This window comes from Panulirus ornatus, chromosome 68 (genome assembly GCF_036320965.1).
Source record: "Panulirus ornatus isolate Po-2019 chromosome 68, ASM3632096v1, whole genome shotgun sequence".
NCBI lineage: Eukaryota > Metazoa > Arthropoda > Malacostraca > Decapoda > Palinuridae > Panulirus > Panulirus ornatus.
Window position 1 is genome coordinate 18,701,116 of NC_092291.1, and position 20,313 is coordinate 18,721,428.

General features: G+C 44.8%; 1 protein-coding gene across 2 annotated transcripts in view; it reads right to left on the reverse strand.

Annotated features, from left to right (window-relative positions):
- LOC139747460 (uncharacterized) overlaps window positions 1-20,313 on the reverse strand; it is a 153,028-nt gene that overhangs the window by 35,805 nt on the left and 96,910 nt on the right. Inside the window, exon 1 of one of the 2 annotated variants that reach the window (XM_071659820.1) lies at window positions 17,353-17,653. The exons of the other annotated variant lie outside the window; for it this stretch is intronic. The gene's annotated coding sequence lies outside the window, so the exon portion shown is untranslated. Of the gene's footprint in view, window positions 1-17,352; window positions 17,654-20,313 lie in introns of those variants that run through there. 2 annotated transcript variants of the gene reach the window in all.

Sequence of the window (20,313 nt, forward strand, 5' to 3'; positions counted from 1 at the left end):
TGTCGAAAATTGGATTCCGGTATTAACAGAATAAAGCTATCATCGCCTACGCAGCCTGCACACACACACACACACACACACACACACACACACACACACACACACACACACACGCCACCCATATCATTGGCGGAATGCCCCATCACCTGCCCTAACACTGTTAACAGAGCGAATTCCTCTGTTGACAAACTATAAACCTGAAAATACTATAGCTATGCCGTAACATAAAATCCTGGTTACGTAATGACTATATTCAATTGGCTGTTACTGACAGTACGTAGACTTTAATTCGAGTCCTGGACTATTTCATAAGGAGAAAGAATACTACATGTGTGGGCTTCAATAGTCTATATGAGTCTCAGAAAGGGATCGGAACTTCACCAATGATGGTATTCTGGACGAGAATTTCAACACCTATGGTTCGTGTTTATCATAAAAGGTATTCAAACAAGAGGATCAAAATGACTCTCCCAGGTTACGTTCTTGAAGTCAAGGGAATCACATCATACCAAGCTTGAGTTTAGCTAACACATGACCATAATGAGCAAGTGCAACGTTTTCAGTGTAATATGAAAACGAAGAGCAACCCTTAGTTATTCTAACAAAGAAAACGTGTGACCGAGGATTACAAAGAAAACGTGTCATCGAGGATTACAAAGAAAACGTATACTGCTGACCTTTATGGAGAGCGAGTAAAGAGGAGAAAATGGGAATAAACCATAAAAATAATGCATGACAGGTGAAGTATGAGGTATAGTGAGGGACAATGAGGACAGAACGAGGGTCGGGAGTGGATGAGTTATGATGGCGTCTTACAAGGTTAGCCCTTGAGCACCCCTGATGTTTGTGGTAATAGTGTGTGTGTGTGTGTGTGTGTGTGTGTGTGTGTGTGTGTGTGTGTGTGTGTGGTGGGTGGAGTGAGTGAATGAGTCGGCCATCACTGTGGTAACGGCAGTACATATATATATATATATATATATATATATATATATATATATATATATATATATATATATATATATATATATAGAGAGAGAGAGAGAGAGAGAGAGAGAGAGAGAGAGACTGTAAGGTAATGAAGGAAAAATATCAATAACAATTGGTGATGAGTCAGATTATCCTCACAACCTAATGTCATGGACTGTAAAGATCCGAACGACCAATTTGAGGATGGAACTACATATATTTATGCGTCAGTGACCAATGGTCATGAAGGAAAGGACGTCAAGGAACTGTAGATGGACAGGAGGTGACATTCAACCAAACAAACAGGCTCAGTCGACGGGAGGGAGTCGAACTGGGAGGGAAGGATAGAGTGTTGAGACGGCTCGAAGGGAGAGAGAGAGAGAGAGAGAGAGAGAGAGAGAGAGAGAGAGAGAGAGAGAGAGAGAGAGAGAGAGAAGGACGAGAAAACGTCTATAAAACTGAGAGGGGAAATCCACGAACGCTTTGGCCAGACGAGCGTTTTAGATACGAAGGAGAAACTTGGGCGGTATGTGCAGGAGGAGGAGGGGAAAGGGGTGGTGGGTTCTCCTCCTCCAGGCAACCTTGGAGATGAGAGTGTTAAAACCGATGCTGGGAGGAGAGAGAGAGAGAGAGAGAGAGAGAGAGAGAGAGAGAGAGAGAGAGAGAGAGAGAGAGAGAGAGAGAGAGAGAGAGGGTTGGTTGGAGACGCCAGGAATGTTAAACATTAGAAATACTGCAAGAAAGTCTAGGCTGAAGTGTCTGGTACGTGAACTGAATAATGTAGAGAGTGGCTGGGAGACCAGTGAGGTTGCTGGTGGTGGGGAGTGATGGAGAGGCGTGGTGTAGATGCGGGGAGGTAGGGAGTGGTGGAGAGGTATGGAGCAGAGGAGTGGGAGAGATGTGTATAACAGACGAGTGATCGAGGACGGTAAGACAGAGGGAAAACAGAGGAAGGACTGGCCGTGGGGGATGGCGCGAGCCGCTTATCTTACACTGTAGTGGGAGATGTGAGGGTAGACGCAAGGCATTAACCATGAGCACAGATACTGGCCACCACCACGTCTTAAGTACAGCTAGTGGCCACCACCACGTCCTGAGTACAGCTAGTGGCCACTACCACGTCTTGAGTACAGCTAGTGGCCACTACCACGTCCTGAGTACAGCTAGTGGCCACCACCACGTCCTGAGTACAGCTAGTGGCCACCACCACGTCTTAAGTACAGCTAGTGGCCACTACCACGTCCTGAGTACAGCTAGTGGCCACTACCACGTCCTGAGTACAGCTAGTGGCCACCACCACGTCCTGAGTACAAATTGTGGCCACCACCACGTCCTGAGTACAGCTAGTGGCCACCACCACGTCCTGAGTACAAATTGTGGCCACCACCACGTCCTGAGTACAAATTGTGGCCACCACCACGTCCTGAGTACAGCTAGTGGCCACCACCACGTCCTGAGTACAAATTGTGGCCACCACCACGTCCTGAGTACAGCTAGTGGCCACCACCACCACGTCCTGAATACAGCTAGTGGCCACCACCACGTCCTGAGTACATAGATCATCAGTGCTGGCATATTTTCCTGCTTATTAACTGAACGTAACTCTTTCGTGTTAAGCTTCACTATGAGTATCGAAATGTCTTGAGAATGAATACAAGCCAATACGATAACGGAAGTGGACATAGATACAGCCAAATGATAACGATAGATTAGAGTTGTGGTTCTGAGTGTAATCTAAATAGATATAAGTGGCTATACATCGTCCTTGTGGCAACATAAGCGTTCTCTCCCTCTTTGGTATAGAACGGTTCCAGTGCTTACCATGAGCACCTGGGGAGATGACACCTGCCTTGTCTCCAAAGAGCCTAGATACTCGGTAGGCTGGGTACCATCACTTCCTCGCGGAGCGCGTTCCCTCCCTTTACGTGCTTGTGCATGCGCGCGCGCGCGTGTGTGTGTGTGTGTGTGTGTGTGTGTGTGTGTGTGAGAGAGAGAGAGAGAGAGAGAGAGAGAGAGAGAGAGAGAGAGAGAGAGAGAGAGAGAGAGAGAAGAGGGAGAAAGAGAGAGAGAGAGAGAGAGAGAGAGAGAGAGAGAGAGAGAGAGAGAGAGAGAGAGAGAGAGAGAGAGAGAGAGGCGCATTACTTGCAATATACGTCTAGAACGAGAGAGAGAGAGAGAGAGAGAGAGGAGGGAGGGGAAATAATATATAAACCTGCAAGATGTTTCTCCTTTAATTGAAAGCTGAGCGCATTGCTTGAAATGAAATCTAAAAAAGCCACCGAGTTCATAAGAATGCAAGGTAAAAGCCAAAGGAGGAATTCTCGGAATGTAAATAAGGCTCGAGGAATGCTGTTGTTCTGTGCAATTAGACAATCTCGTATGCTGAGGGATCTCGTTGGGAAGGGAAGGGTTTAGCAGCGTGCGTGTGCGTGCGTGAGAGAGAGAGAGAGAGAGAGAGAGAGAGAGAGAGAGAGAGAGAGAGAGAGAGAGAGAGAGTGAGTCTGAGTCTGGTGGTGGTGGTGGGGTGAGGGAGGGAGTTGGAGCGGGATGTAGAACGGGAGGGAGTCGGGTATAGCAGGGGGAGAGAGAGAGGTGGATGGAGAGGGAAAGGTTTGGGGAGGAGGAGGGAGGAGGTGGGTTACTTCACGTCAGGCCCAGGACGGTGAATAAGAGGTCTACAATAATCCTCGGAGCGGCAAAAGGTCCTTATAAATCCTCATTCATTATACATTTTTTTCCCCCTCCTCTTCCCTTGTGAAATCATTCGACAAATGCGATTAAATATAGAAAGTGAAGGAGGCAGTTGGGGGGACTAAGGAGAACCGATTATTCAATTATAATACAAGCAATACAACATAAAACACGTAAATAGCACGTAGAAAAATAAAGTATATGAATAAGCCGATATACATATATTACGCCTCCACACACACACACACACACACACACACACACACACACACACTGTACACATACACACGGTAGGAGGAAGAGAGGAACTTTGAGTAGAAGATGGTGGACGAGGCTGGAGATGATCCACACCACCACCTCCACAAACTCATCTGGACTATATAAACTGTGTCAGCCACAGAGCAGCTAATCAAGCTACAGGGATTCAGCAGTTGTGGAGTATGAGGTAAAAAGCGTGTGAGGAGGAGAAAAATGACTGAATATTTTCTTAGAGGCATTTTTTTTTCTCTCTTTTTTACGGTGAAAAAAGAGAAGGCAGGCCTCCACGATGGGAGTGGAGGCCTTGGGAGATTCTGGGGAAAGATATAGATGGAGTTCTAAAAGAAGTGCTTTTGAGGGAAGAGATGAAATGAGTGAATAGAATTAATCGGATGGTGACAGTGTGACTATTAGAAACATACCAGAGATATAGTGGTGTATTGTTGGGCCCTTGCGAGTGTGGAACTCCCTCCCCTTACTGTACAAATAGGTCACTACATATATATATATATATATATATATATATATATATATATATATATATATATATATATATATATATGAAGATACACGTGTATAATTTTTAGATTCACATGTCCATTCAATCTATCAGTTCATTCTTAAAAGTTCCTGTTTAACCCACTCTCCTATTTTCTCTTCCTTCTTACTTCTTTCATTTCTTTCTTTCTCTCGAGGAAGATCTAAGCTAATACGAAAGAAATATGAAACACTTGGCCTTACATTACACGTCATTAAGTATTTTTGTAAGTGAAGAAATACACTTACAGCAACACCTGTTTAACGACAATCATATACACGAGCGCTAACATGGATTTCTGGCAAGAAGTAAATTCATCTCCTGCTTCACTACAGCACCATACATGAAGCATTACCAAAAAACATTGAAGGCAGAATACAGAGTATGGACGAAAGAGGTTCTTCACTGAGGAAAGTTCAAAGTAGTAACTACTGGGACCATATGTGTGAATGTCATATTTTTTTTCCATCTATCCACCTCCAATACCATCTACCTCGTCCCTCCAATCCCCTATCCTCACATCTCCGATCCTCCCCTCATCCCTCCAATCCCATCCACATGGTATTCAATCCCACACCAAGTCCGGGATTTTCCTTTTTTTCTATAAACTTCGTGACATCATCAGCCCCAGCACCGCTCTGCCAGACGTGGGATTATTTACTCTCCGTTTATATATTTTTTCCCCCTGGCATCGGATCGTGTTTTTATCTCTCCAAACATGTCTCGGATGGCGGAGTTGTGAGATAAAACAGAGATTAGGATAAAAAAGTTTTAATTAGATAAGCTCCACGAAGGACAGATCCCAGAAATTTTTCTTAGATGGTTGAAATTATATTAACGATATATCGATGAAAACGCTGATGGTATTGCGCTCAGTATCGTGTCTCGATATGTTTACTATAATGGTTGTTATAATAACCACGATCACAAACTTTTATAAAGGCCATTATCATGAATAATCATCGAGAATCAAGGCATCATATATATATATATATATATATATATATATATATATATATATATATATATATATATTGTGTCTCCCCTGATGATGTGATTATTACACGAAAGTGCACTAGGGAACTTTTCGTGTTTCATTTTCCCCGTGGACTCAGGAATATATACATACATATGTATATGATACACAAGGCTACATGTGCCGGTGTGGAAACTAAGTGACATAGATGAAACTTTATGACACAATAGACACTAAGCAACATTCAAAACTATGTGACACAGAAGCCACCGTGCGACACAGTTAACACGACGTGACACAGCAGTTACCATGGGACGTCATGGACCAGCACAATAAATCCGATCATCCCATACCGCATAACATTACCGCCGGCGACATCAATCCTCGCTTCAAAAGCTTCAGAAATCTCTATCGGTGAGGGTGAGGGTGAGGTGAGGTGAGGGTGAGGTGAGGGTGAGGTGAGGTGAGGTGAGGGTGAGGTGAGGGTGAGGGTGAGGTGAGGGTGAGGTGAGGTGAGGTGAGGTGAGGTGAGGTGAGGGTGAGGTGAGGTGAGGGTGAGGTGAGGTGAGGTGAGGGTGAGGTGAGGTGAGGTGAGGTGAGGGTGAGGGTGGAGGGGAGTAGAGAGTTTATCATGCACGACAGTAAACTGTGGCTGGTATTGGCCTATGAATCCCGCCCGGGGGATGTGGCTCATCTGACGCTGAGTGTTGGCCTCACCGCTCCTCCTCCCTCCCTCCCTCCCGCGGCCGGACGCGTCAACGGAGTTTGAAAGAAGATGAAATAATATATATATATATATATATATATATATATATATATATATATATATATATATATATATATATATATATATATAGTCCTTGCTTTTTACTTTCCAGTACCCATCTCCCTGGCCCGTATTTCCTCCAGTCCTTACCTCCCCAATCCGTACTTCCCCCAGTCCGTACTTCCCCCAGTCCCTACTTCCCCAGTCCGTTCTTCCCCCAGTCCCTCCCTCCCCAGCCCGTACTTCCCCCACTTCCTCCCTCCCCAGTCTGTATTTCCGGCCCCGGCTGTACCTGCCGGACCCCAGGTGAGGGAGGTCAGAGAGCAGCCTGGCTGGCTAGCACGGTCGGAATATCCGCTCCCCGACATTTATTATCTTGTATATATCTTGAGGCCCTTCCAGCTGAGTGCCTCTAGTCACGCCACCTCACTGTGGCGGCTCTCTGTTGGCACTGCTGGTGGCTCTCCCCTGGGGGTGTGGGGAATAGTGCCGGCGCTGTTTGAGTGGCCGATTTGGCCACTGTTGGCAGTGATTGCCACTGTTGGCAGTGATTTCTCGCACCCTTGGCGCTAATTTGCAGAGTTTCACCTTTAACCTCTTATCAAATCTGCTTGTCTTTCCTGTGTATGCCATATCTCTCCCTACCTACTGTTGTCACATCTACAACTACTATCCCCTCTTACAACTACGTACTATTGTGACACCTACAACTACTACGACTGTTGTTGTCACGATTGCCTCTGCTTCTGCTGCTATTCCCTTGCAGATACAACTGCTGAATCTACTGCTGGAGAGAGGAGAGGGTCTCAGTACTTCTGCTGTTGCATTCAATACATTACCTGTTGATACAGTCAATACATTACCTGTTGATACAGTCAATACATTACCTGTTGATACAGTCAATACATTACCTGTTGATACCACTGTAGTGGCTACGTGTCTGCTGTAGTTCCTCCGGGTGCTGCTAGGGCTTTAAAGTTGACTTTGTTTGAACTACGACAGGTTTAAAGGGTACGGCTACTACTGCTGTTGCTGCTACTGCCACAAGTTTAAAAGGCTACTTGTACAGGTGACTGCGAGGCTATGTAAACTGCCGCTACAAGTCGAACTACTTTCCTTCACCGGCATTTGTGACTTGTGATGTCCATGTTTACTTCTACTACTACTACTACTACTACTACTACTACTACTATCGCTACTGCTGCTGCTACTACTTCTACTACTACTACTACTACCAGAGTAGATGAAATGATGGAAAGAAGCACAAGAAATGAAAGGCAGGTCGGGGAACAAGGCCACCACCTCCTTCCCTCCCTCTGCTCACCTGAGGTAGGTGAGTGGTAGGGCGACAGGTGAGCGATGTCCCTCTCCTTCCCCCTAAATCGGCCGAGGGAGGTGCACGGGAGGATGGGAGAGTTCACCAGTGACATGACGCCTCTGGTCAGAGACGCCCCCCTTTGGTAGCCATCTGTCACCTTGTCCCTCAATCACGAGGAGGACTATATCAGAGAGTCAGGGCGCTCTTGAAAGGCACCGACACCTAAGGAGACTGACTCATTTGGGAAATGAGGAGCTCCTTTCGGGAGGCTCACACCTAAGGGTGCTTATCTCAAGGGCTTAAACCAATTAGAGCTGCTTTGAGGGAGAGAGAGAGGAGGAGGAGGAGGAGGAGGAGCAGGTGCGTGGGACGACGACGACAACTGGGATGGACGCACAACACTTCATCTGACGAAGCCTCACCAAACTGGAAGATCAGAATACCTCAGAACTTACCTCACCTCTCTCTCTCTCTCTCTCTCTCTCTCTCTCTCTCTCTCTCTCTCTGTGTGTGTGTGTGTGTGTGTGTGTGTGTATGTGCGTGTCTGTCTGTCTGTGTGTTTTGACACTTTTTCACATTCCTGCATAAACGAATGACCTGAGTGTGTATTGAGTCTGTGTTGTTAGTATATGCATGTTCTTTTATTCTTTTATACAGTTTACACATATAGATTTATGCAAGTGTTTGCCACTGTGTATTTCTCTGTGTGGATGTGTGGACGTTGGTGCATTTACATATGTGCTTCACCATTTCTCAGAACATTTATCGATATGGATATACTGTGAAGAAATGAATTGTATATATGCCATTGTGTATATATGCGTATGTATCATCCTGTATATATATATATATATATATATATATATATATATATATATATATATATATATATATATATACTACCACAGTAACAAATGTTTACAAAATCCTCCTTTGGAGAGGAAGCATTTCACCTTCGTCGACAAAATCAGAAACTTTGAGACATTTGAGAGATATTTCCCTCTTGTCTGTATAGAGTTGCCATGGCGACCGTAAAAACACACAAGAGAGAATCTAATATGGTTTCACTTCGTTGATACGTCATATCTTGTTATGTACAACATACCGTCCGAACGTAGTTCTTTTTACTTATTGTTTATGTCATGCTTTATTACATTCTACCAGACAACCACTGAGGTAGGTATCAAACACACACACACACACACACACACACAGTGAGTCCGGCACGACAGAGGCCACTCAAGGTTCGTTCTCTGGCCCCATCCACTTACCCACAGGGAGAGTGAGAGAAACAGCTGTGATGAACTAATTGCAGTAAGCGATCATAGGATGCTCGAGTCTGGTTAGATAATTACATGATAAAGGGATCTTCGAGGGACAGAAGAGGACCTAACTACAAGGGGACAAAGGACATATATCGGAGGAACTCGTCGAAAATGAATTGGGATCGACAAAGGTGTACCACAGGGTGGGGGCGTGGGGCTCATTTACGGAACAATTACTCGTCTTAATCTATGTAAATGATTTACAAAAAAAAAAAAAGAAAGAGACGGGACTCGTGCCTGAATGCAAGGTCTCGTAGGAGGCCAAAAAAATAAGTGATGAGGAGTTGATAAACTTACTGCAAAGGAACCTAAACAATCGCCTCAGTGGGTCTGGTATCTGGTTGATGAAATAGAAAAAACAAAAGAAAAACGAGTAAATGAATAGTAAAGAGGATGGGATACAGTGAGAGAAGGCGTAGATAAGCATATCATCCAGGAGGAAATGAGCTTCGGGAATCTGTGTATATGAGAGGAACTATATGGTCGATAATGTATCTAATCCCTTGCCAGAGGACCATGTCACGAGAGATGTACAGGAGTAAGACGATTGCCCGGCAAATGATGGAATCGAATTCGAATATTGTCATAAGGAAATATCTCGGACACTGTCTCCACACTTTTACTTTGGCCGAAACTTGATTCGTTTGTCAAATTTGGTTAATGATTGACCTTGAAGAAGCACGAAGCAAAAATTAGAGTTGGTCCACAAAAACGTTGACGAAGATAGTACCAAAACTGAGAAAGATGTGAGTGAGTGAGCAAGTAAAGGCCATATGTATGTGTGTGTGTGTGTCCACCTCGTTCGAGAGAAGAGTAAGGAGTGACCTGATCACAACTTCTAAAGTTTTTAAACCAATTTGACCACACCAACAGTGAATGATTCTTCGAAAGAAACAGAACAAACTAACTCATAGAAAATATGACATAAACAAGTACTTATTTTAGTAATAAAGTTAACAAAGGAATGAAGTAATCTCACTGATAAACTTAGGAATGATGACGAAAATATATGACAGTAAAGAAGGTTTTGGACGGTAAGGCCCCACGAAGGCAGGGTTTCCTGCCCTGTACAGTACAGACAGGTAACTCCACAATCTGCAGCTGCACATCAGGTTAAGAAACACGTTGTGACGAATGAAAACTTGGCCTTGGGCGAGTGGGTCCCCAAGCAACAGGAAGGACTGACAACCTCATTCCACAGTCGTGGACACGTCCTCATTCCACAGTCTCTCGCACATCCTCATTCCACATTCCCGTACACGTCCTCATTCCACAGTCTCTCGCACACCCTCATTCCACATTCCCGTACACGTCCTCATTCCACAGTCCCGTACACGTCCTCAATCCACTGCCTCTCGCACGTCCTCAATCCAAAGCCTCTCGCACGTCCTCAATCCACTGCCTCTCACACCTCCTCAATCCACTGCCTCTCACACGTCCTCAATCCTCAGTGCCGGACACGTCTTCACTACGCTGGACACATCCTCGTGTGCAGCCTTGAGCACACGGCTGCACATCATGTATCATATCCTATGTATTGTGTCCGTAACCCAGGATACGTGCGAGCATGCGCCTGGATTTGCATACATCCATATATCTGTGTCTGCGTATCCATACGCACGTATGCGCACCAAGTTAAGGCATATAGCTATGCCTTATTAGAAGCTTCCCTCATTATCAAACACTCGGAACACATCACCAAACCCCCCATGTGGCGCTTTATATATCTACTTCTTCAATGAGGATTAGAGATCCTTCACAGGTTTTGAGGCACAAGACGATGTTGGGTCGGGCCATTCGGACGCGGGTACCAGGGCTGGTGAGTGCTAACACGCGAGCCTGGCTCAACCCCTCCTTTCCCCTCTCCTCCCCTCCCGTCACAGCTAACCTCCCCTCACCCCCCCCTCCCCTACCCCACTCCTTCCCCTCACTGCCGCTTTAACTGATTATTCGACGAGAAAGATTAGAATACGGGAAATATTTTTTTTCTTTCAGCAGTGTGTTAGTTTAATATATATATATATATATATATATATATATATATATATATATATATATATATATATATATATGTGTCCTAGCTTCGTCTCTTCGATGTATATCAACTGACCTATATTTCTCTCTTGTGTCTCCCCTGATGATGTGATTATTACACGAAAGTGCACTTGGGAACTTTTCGTGTTTCATTTTCCCCGTGGACTCATAGGAATATATATATATATATATATATATATATATATATATATATATATATATATATATATACAATCAAACGAGAGAATAACTAACGTGTTAATAAGCTCTCTAATCATTTGGTTATTACCTCTTGTGGACGAGAGAAGATCAACTCTGCCACGTTCATTTAGTTCTAAACCTTCAAAAAAAGAAATAAATGAACATCAGAAATCCTACTGCAGTGATGAATGAACCTTATTTCGTTGTTACTCTTGGCCTTTACAGCCCTAGCCAGCACAGCTCCTAGTCTTGAGTCGAAACGTACCGAATATCGTATATGACGAGTCGAAACGTACCAAACATCGTATAAGACGAGTGGAAACGTACCGAACATCGTATAAGACGAGTCGAAACGTACCGAACATCGTATAAGACGAGTCGAAACGTACCGAACATCGTATAAGACGAGTCGAAACGTACCGAACATCGTACAAGACGACTCCCCTACCTCGTCCATCCTCCAGCCACCGTTACGATAACCCTTTCAAACATCGCAGAGGACCAGGGGCTGATGGCGTCACCCTCCTCCTCCTCCTGCAGACGCAGGAACGCCCTCGTCACGTTACGCAAATACGAATTCATCTATTCTTTGTTGCGAACTTATGAAATATCACCAACTTTCCAGAGCTAAGTTGGTGTCAGTCAGCCACAAGAGACGTAAGCAACAAATACAAAAAAAAAAAGAAAAAAAAAGTTTTCAGGAAACAATATGGATTTTCAACATGTGGCCAAGGAGGGAGAGAGAGAGAGAGAGAGAGAGAGAGAGAGAGAGAGAGAGAGAGAGAGAGAGGGAGAGGGAGGGAGAGAGAGAGAGACACACACACACACAAGGCCAAAATAGAATGACTATTTACGATAATTTCACCTCTGTTTCTCCCCTCCACCTCCACCTCGGACTGGGGAAGCAGTAACCTGGCTAAATCCAGCGGTGCAAAACGTAATTCCTGACGCCCATCTGTCTTCCAAATTGTCCCTCATTTCCCTCGACCGAATTTCAAAACATCAGCTGAGCCCCACGCAACGGTATATACACACACACCCTGGGCAAAAAGAAAACCATGTCCTCTACTCTAGGAAAACCTTTCATAATGACCGTATAAAATCTGCTTCACCAAGGCTGTGTGTGTGGGTGTTGTGTACAGGTGGCGTGTCTAGGGCTGGCTTCTTCTCCCACCTCTTTCTTGGCCAGAATGGGATCGGATGCCTTCTGCCATAGCATCATCCTTCTTGCTAACACCATCTCTGAAGACCATCCCTCTTCCATCCGCTGTAATTTGGCCTTCTGTCCTCCTGTTCTATGGGTCAATCTTTTTGGTGGTGGGTCACTGATCGTGATAGGCTGCTGTTTCCCGTGGTTTCTCTGTGTGGCAACGAGCCACTCGAGGATTGACCGTTACGACACCCTCGTCTTTCCACAGACAGCGAGGCTGTGGAATTCTCATTCATCCTTTGCCCTTTCATCTCCCAGTAACCTCGCCATCTTTCATTAAGAAAAAAGTAGAAAAAGCAACGAAGGAACTCTAATTATTCACTTTTAGATACCTTTATATATATATATATATATATATATATATATATATATATTGGAAAGGATCACAATTTTGCGCTTGATCAAGATATTCCTATGAGTCCACGGGGAAAATGAAACACGATAAGTTCTCTCTTGTGTCTCCCCTGATGATGTGATTATTACACGAAAGTGCACTTGGGGACTTATCTTGTTTCATTTTCCCCGTGGACTCATAGGAATATATGTGTATGTGTGTGTGTGTGTGTGTGTATGTGTGTGTGTGTGTGTGTGTGTGTGTGTGTGTGTGTGTGTGTGTGTGTGTGTCTGTATAACCTGGCAGTACATTCCAAGAACAAAGTGAAGAAATAATATATAAATCGGTCCTTGTCCCAGTTAAGGTCACTGGCGTCCCCAGATCCCACTACACTCCCAGACCCTCAGGCTTAACCAGATGCTATATCCTCAACCACTGCTTCGAACACGTTCCCAGAAAGCTTAAAAAAAAAAAGAGGAAAATATGGCGGTGGTCACTAATATTCATGGTAAAGAATATTTCTAAGAATATCTGAATCTCTCTCGTAGCTTAGGGAATAAATGATAAATATCCTAGCTCTGTATGATTGAAATATCGAACGTAAAAATAAAAATAAAAAAAAACGGTTATCGGGCGAACTAAACCCAGTTTTAAGTATCTTAAAATGTTTTATCCAAGGGCCTAAAAACCAATTCAGAAATATTCATAAACCTGTTGAATACATTCAAGCCCCAAAATCCAACAGTTGTATTCTACAAACATCCCAGTTTTCAGCGAGAGGCAGGCTTGCGAATATTCGAATATCTGATTAATATTCTAAATTGTAGTTTGTATGTAATATTCCAGGCTCCAGCCTAGTGCGGAGATGACGGACGATGGCAGTGTTAATAGCCATGGGAGAGAAAAGAGAGAGAGAGAGAGAGAGAGAGAGAGAGAGAGAGAGAGAGAGAGAGAGAGAGAGAGAGAGAGAGAGAGAGAGAGCTCTGGGACCCTCGCAAGTGTGAAAAACTCATTTCCCGCACAGTACAAATAAGCCATAAGTAAGCGCACAGACACACACAAACACAGACACAGACACACACACACACACACTGGTATACCAGTGTTATACATTCATACACTCTTCATCCTTTTTCTCTACAAAATCTTTCTCACCATCAGGACACCATGAGAGTAATGTTATGTATCAGCGCAGTAGCTCCGTGTACCCACAGCGGTAATGGTATGTGCGCACACAGCAAATAGGTACACACTACTAAAGATGCCAAATGCATACACAGAAATAATGGTCTGTACACACGGCAACAATGGCTTGTATCCATTTCGGTAACGATGTGTACACACAGCAAGAATGGTGGGTACACAGCAGTAATGGTAGGTACACACTAGTAATGGCAGGTACATAGCAGTAATGGTAGGTACACACTAGTAATGGTAGGTACACAGCAGTCATGGTAGGTACACACTAATAATAGTAGGTACACAGCAATAATAGTAGGTACACACTAATAATGGTAGGCACACAGCAGTCATGGTAGGTACACACTAATAATGGTAGGTAGGTACACAGCAGTAATGGTAGGTACACACTGATGATAGTAGGTACACAGCAGTAATGGTAGGTATACACTAATGATGGTAGGTACACAGCAGTGATGGTAGGTACACACTGATAATGGTAGGTAGGTACGCAACAGTAATGGTAGGTACACACTAATAATGGTAGGTACACTCTAATAATGGTAGGCACACAGCATTCATGGTAGGTACACACTAATAATGGTCGGTAGGTACACAGCAATGATGGTAGGTACACAGCAGTAATGATAGGTGCACAAACCATTAATGGTAGGTACACACCAATAATGGTAGGTACATACCAGTCATGGTAGGTACACACCAATCATGGTAGGTACATAGCAATCATGGTAGGCACACAGCTTCCAGCAACACACACACCATGAAACACAGAGACAGGAACTGTGCTGTGATATAAACACTACAGAAACAGGTTCATCAGCATATACAGGCAAGACTTAAAAAAAAAAAATCTAGTTTGTTAATATCAAAATAAAGCTTGCTTAGTTCACCATCACATCATTACCAAAACGATCTACCTATCTATCGACCTCAATATCTATCTATTTGAATGTAAAGTACCAAACCGTAAGAGGGGTCACGGACTGGTCTATCAGTAAGGTCCATGTGGTCGAACATGGACGAGGACAGCCCAGAGTCAACTCAACCAGAGCTACACAAGCTGTCGACAGTCACAGCTGTGGGGCTTTACCCCCAGCAGAAGTTTGTGCCTATCGTATCCCCCAGCCGGAGGAAGGATGAACAGCTGGGTCAGCCGTGCGCTGTCTGCAAGCCCAGGCCATCGAATCCGGGTCAATGAAGTGGTGGTCAGCAGCCCTAACCACAATGCCACTGAGACACCTATCAAATGGCGTTCTAGCTACGTCTCTTCGTTGTATGTCAACCGACTTATATTTCTTTCTTGTATTTCCCCTGATGATATGATTATTACACGAAAGTGCACTTGGGAACTTATCGTGTTTCATTTCCCCGTGAACTCATAGGAATATATATATATATATATATATATATATATATATATATATATATATATATATATATATATATATATATATACATATATATTCCAGTAAAATGACCATACAGAAAACGCTCTGTACCGCCATTGGTTCTGGTGCAACACACACACAGTTTTGGGAGGAGGAGGAGGAGGAGCCTCACGTGAGGGCCTCAGTTATTGAGCTAATCGACGACGACGTTCGAGTCCGTCAAGCCATCGGACCTGCGACACACGCACTCCCCTCCTCCTCCCACCTCCTACCTCCTTTCTCCGCCCTCCGCCTCCCTGATACCTTGTCCCGTCCGCTGGGAGATTCCCTCGCCCCCCTCACCTCACCTCGACCCCCAGGGCCCGCCAGGAGACCTGTGTTGTTATCTATAAGGGGAAAAGTCTGTAAAAAAAGAAAAAAAAAAGATTCTTCCTTCAAGAATACGATTTCAGACCTTGCGGACGATGGTTCACTGTCTTGAGCGTGACGGTACACTCCTTGGGCGAGGAGGGTTCGTACCCTTGAGCAATACGGTTCGAACTTTGATCACGATGGTTCAAGGCCTTTGAGTACGATGGCTCGAACCTTGAATACGACGCTACGACGCTGGAGGACGACGATACATTGTACTAGGACAAGGGTACAACCCTTGAGAAAGCAGGGTCAGACCTTGAGCACGACGGAACGACCTCTGAGCACGACGGCACGACCTCTGAGCACGACGGCACGACCCTAGAGCAAGATTGGCACGATCCTACATCACAACGGTATGACCCTGGAGCACAACCAGGGCATGACCCTTAAGACATGAAAAAGCTCAAGGGCTCGGTCAAAAGGCCAGGTCATCTGACCCAAGGCTCCTACCTACTGACGTGTTCAGTAGTCATGCCTACGCGTTCAAGGCTCGTACAGACGTACATTATAGAGAATACATAAAGGGATTTTGCCTGAGAGTGAAAATCAACCACACATACCATTATGACCGAAGGCATAGAGCGACAGAGAAGTAATAGACGCGAATTACAGATATACTCATAGCTTAAGAGAGAAAAAAGAAATATACTTCTGATTTGAAAACTGTTAATCCAGCAAATGTCTCTTGCGAGAAAATTGTCGAAAGTCCCTAAAATGAAACGATTAAGTAGACCATCTGGGTTGAACTGGAAATACATACTGTATTAATTTCTGGTTAAACAATGGGCCCAAAAGACCTTCCCGTATTCAACGCAGATCAGTGTCAGAGGTCAAAGGTCACAAGGCATGACAGAAAACTACGAGGAGGTCCAAAATAAGAAAACGGGAATGATGGTTAGCACTGTTACGGTTTTCAAAAGTGGCGCATCCACCACTCGTGCTTGCAGAGAGAGAGAGAGAGAGAGAGAGAGAGAGAGAGAGAGAGAGAGAGAGAGTGGACCCCCTTCTCCTCCCCTCCAAGCTAGAATCCGTCCCCACAATAACCAAACATTCATCATTCAACCTTAGGGGTAAATCCTCCTTCTATGTAATGGACGCCTTACACTCAGCAGCAAATCAGTTCATACAGTACGTCACGGGACGAAGAATTCTAGCAATCAGACCACATCATAAACAATGCATGCATTTCTTCAGGAAGCCTAACTACCCAATTACCCATTTCAAGGTGACTGGAGTGGTCGTTATGATGGATGAGGTGGTACACAAGACTTGTTTTCAACGGGTAGCATCATAGTACACAATGGAGAATTGACTGTTGTCATGAGTGATGGAGTGGAAGAGACTGTGTCATATTGAACATGAAGAACTGCAATGTAAACAGACGATGAACGATATGTATGACAGTCACCACATGAATATTAGCCAAGGCTGATGAATAAGGAACGACTGGTACACCACACAGAAGCCTTATGTCAATATTGAAACTGGTGATGACAACAAAGAATTGAAAGAAAAAAAAAGGACAAAAAAAAAACAGACATAAAATGAACGAACCATCAATTATCCAAAATCCAGGTCACGAAGAAAACTGTTCTCCACTGAATATTTCTCATCTGTACGTCAGTATTTCTGAGCAGATCAAGACTATTGATCATCCAATATGACTCTATCTGGATTCAAGAGGGATTCTGGATAATTGACTCGTGGTCCAGTACGGGAGCAGCTGAACTTACTGGTCGAATCCGACTTTTTACATTCCACTCGTTTTTTGGCGCCCTCCTGTCTTCTCTATAATGTTTACAAATATCCCGCTGGCTGGGGTCAGGAGGAGAGTGACAGCGTCTGCTTCACCTCATCACTACACACACAGGCACACACACACAAACACGCATACACACACACGTCAGGGAGCGGTACAAGACGTGGTGGGTCTCGACTCCTTCCTCCCTCCCTCCCGCCGGAGTGACTGGGAAGCGGCGACGCCTGAACAAGGTAGCGGAGGAGGGCAAAGCGCAGACTCCCGCATGCGAGGACGGTCCGCGACCAACTGGTCTCAGAGCGGCCGACGGACCGCTACCTCTACCCTCTCTCTCTCTCTCTCTCTCTCTCTCTCTCTCTCTCTCTCTCTCTCTCTCTCTCTCTCTCGGTGGCAGTTGCCGAGTCTAATATATCTGATCGAGTCTCGTGCATACATTCCGTCGCTGGGCCATACATTCCGCTACAGATCTCCGACGTTGGAAGGGGACATACGCGAGCGGTAAGGATGAGCGGGGTATGATCCACACACAGACGAGAGGGAGGGAGGCGGGTGGTGGCGGAGAGAGAGAGAGAGAGAGAGGGAGTTAGAAATGGTGAGCTGAACCATCGTATGCACGTTAGCTCTTAAGAAAATATTTATCGTCGCGAAAACAGCAACACTCAGGAGGCTTATTAAAGTTCTCTCTCTCTCTCTCTCTCTCTCTCTCTCTCTCTCTCTCTCTCTCTCTCTCTCTCTCTCTCTCTCTCTCTCTCTCTCTCTCACATACACACACACACACACATACACAAATATATATAGACAGTTTTGAAGGTATGGATTTAAAACGAGTTTAAGTTGAATTTCTTTTTTCCCTCCTCTCTCTCTCTCTCTCTCTCTCTCTCTCTCTCTCTCTCTCTCTCTCTCTCTCTCTCTCTCTCTCTCTCAAAACGTATTTATTTACGGAGGGAGACACAGTGTGACCGACTCCCTTCCCTTGTGGGAAATCAAGCATGTACGGCCTCGCACGCAATTAGGTCGGCCTCACAGTGTCCCCCCCACACCTCCCTTATTTTTTTTTCATTCGTTCTCAGTTGGTCGTTCTCTGACAAATATCTATTTTGGTTCTCGGTTTAGAAACCAATGTACTCCCATTGGTTTAAGAACCACTTCGGACTCTCATCGGTTTATGACTATATATATATATATATATATATATATATATATATATATATATATATATATATATATATAGATAGATAGATAGATAGATAGATAGATAGATAGATAGATAGATAGATAGACAGATAGATAGATATCATTAAAAGATCCAAGTGTTCTAAAAACCAGTGGGGGACCATCTCTCGGTTTAGAAACCACTATTGCACACCTGCCAGTTTAGAAACCACTAGAGACCCGTCGGTTTAGAAACCCAAGCCCATCAAGTCGTTTTAGGAAACCTATAATACACACACCCACCCCATGGAAGTCACAAGGCTAAGGTGGGTACCATTTCCACGTTTGACTATTCTCAGCAAAACTATTAACTTCGTCCCTGTTGATCTAAACCTGTCCATTATACAGTGGGTGACGTCGCTCCATCCCAGTGTTCTCTGCGAGCAAACAATTAAACCTGTTCCTAAGAGATTCGGAGAGTGGGAAGGACTCAGAACTTTGCCCGTGAGGGATTTGGATCCCGTCTCCCAAGTTGAGGCAAAACACACTGCGAGAGCAGTACAGGTCTTAATGCACACTTGGCTCACGTGAGGGGAAGGGAAAAAAACGGTACGACTCCTTGAACACGAAGGATTACAACCCCTTGGGTATGATAGCCTATACCCTTAGACTAATGGTTAGGATCCGCATCGTTGCGCTAAAGGGTGGTAATAGTCGTGCTCAAGGGGGTCATACAGTCGTGCTCAAGGGAGTCATACAGTCGTGCTCAAGGGAGTCATACAGTCGTGCTCAAGGGTGTCATACAGTCGTGCTCATATATTGTCGTGCTCAAGGGGGTCATACAATCGTGCTCAAGGGGGTCATACAGTCGTGCTCATATAGTGTCGTGCTCAAGGGGGTCATACAATCGTGCTCAAGGGGGTCATACAGTCGTGCTCAAGGGTCATACCGTCGTATTCATGGGTCACCATCATCCACTGTCGTGCTTAAGGGTGATAACATCGTGCTCAAGGGTCATACAGACGTGCTCAAGGGTCATACAGTTGTATTCAAGGGTTACCATCATATACTCTCGTGCTCAAGGGTCATACAGTCGTATTAAGGGTCACCATCATATACTCTCGTGCTCAAGGGTCATACAGTCGTATTCAAGGGTCACCATCATATACTCTCGTGCTCAAGGGTCATACAGTTGTATTCAAGGGTCACCATCATATACTCTCGTGCTCAAGGGTCATACCGTCGTGTTCAAGGGTCATACCGTCGTGCTCAAGGATCATACCGTCGTGCTCAAGGGTCATACCGTCGTGCTCAAGGATCATACCGTCGTGCTCAAGGGTCGTACCGTCGTGCTCAAGGGTCACCATCATATACCATCGTGCTCAAGGGTTATACCGTCGCACTCAAGGCTTAACCAAAGAGGAAGATTAAGAAAAAGGTTACAAAAGTATTAGTACTTTCATGTAACGCAAGTAACGTCCTCATGAGACCTGAGCTGGACGAATGAAAAACGTTACATGATTTACATCATCTCTCTCAACCTTCTCTTTTCTAAACCTAGATAGATCTAAGTCGTTCAGTCGGTTGTGATAGGAATGAGTTTTCTCTTCGGAAATCCATCTTGGTAGCTCGCCGCTGTGCTCGCTCCACTCTGTCCATACGACCAATACTAAGCCCTGCGCTCAAGATTGGGGGAGGGGGATGCACCGGAGAGAGAGAGAGAGAGAGAGAGAGAGAGAGAGAGAGAGAGAGAGAGAGAGAGAGAGAGAGAGAGATGATTCCC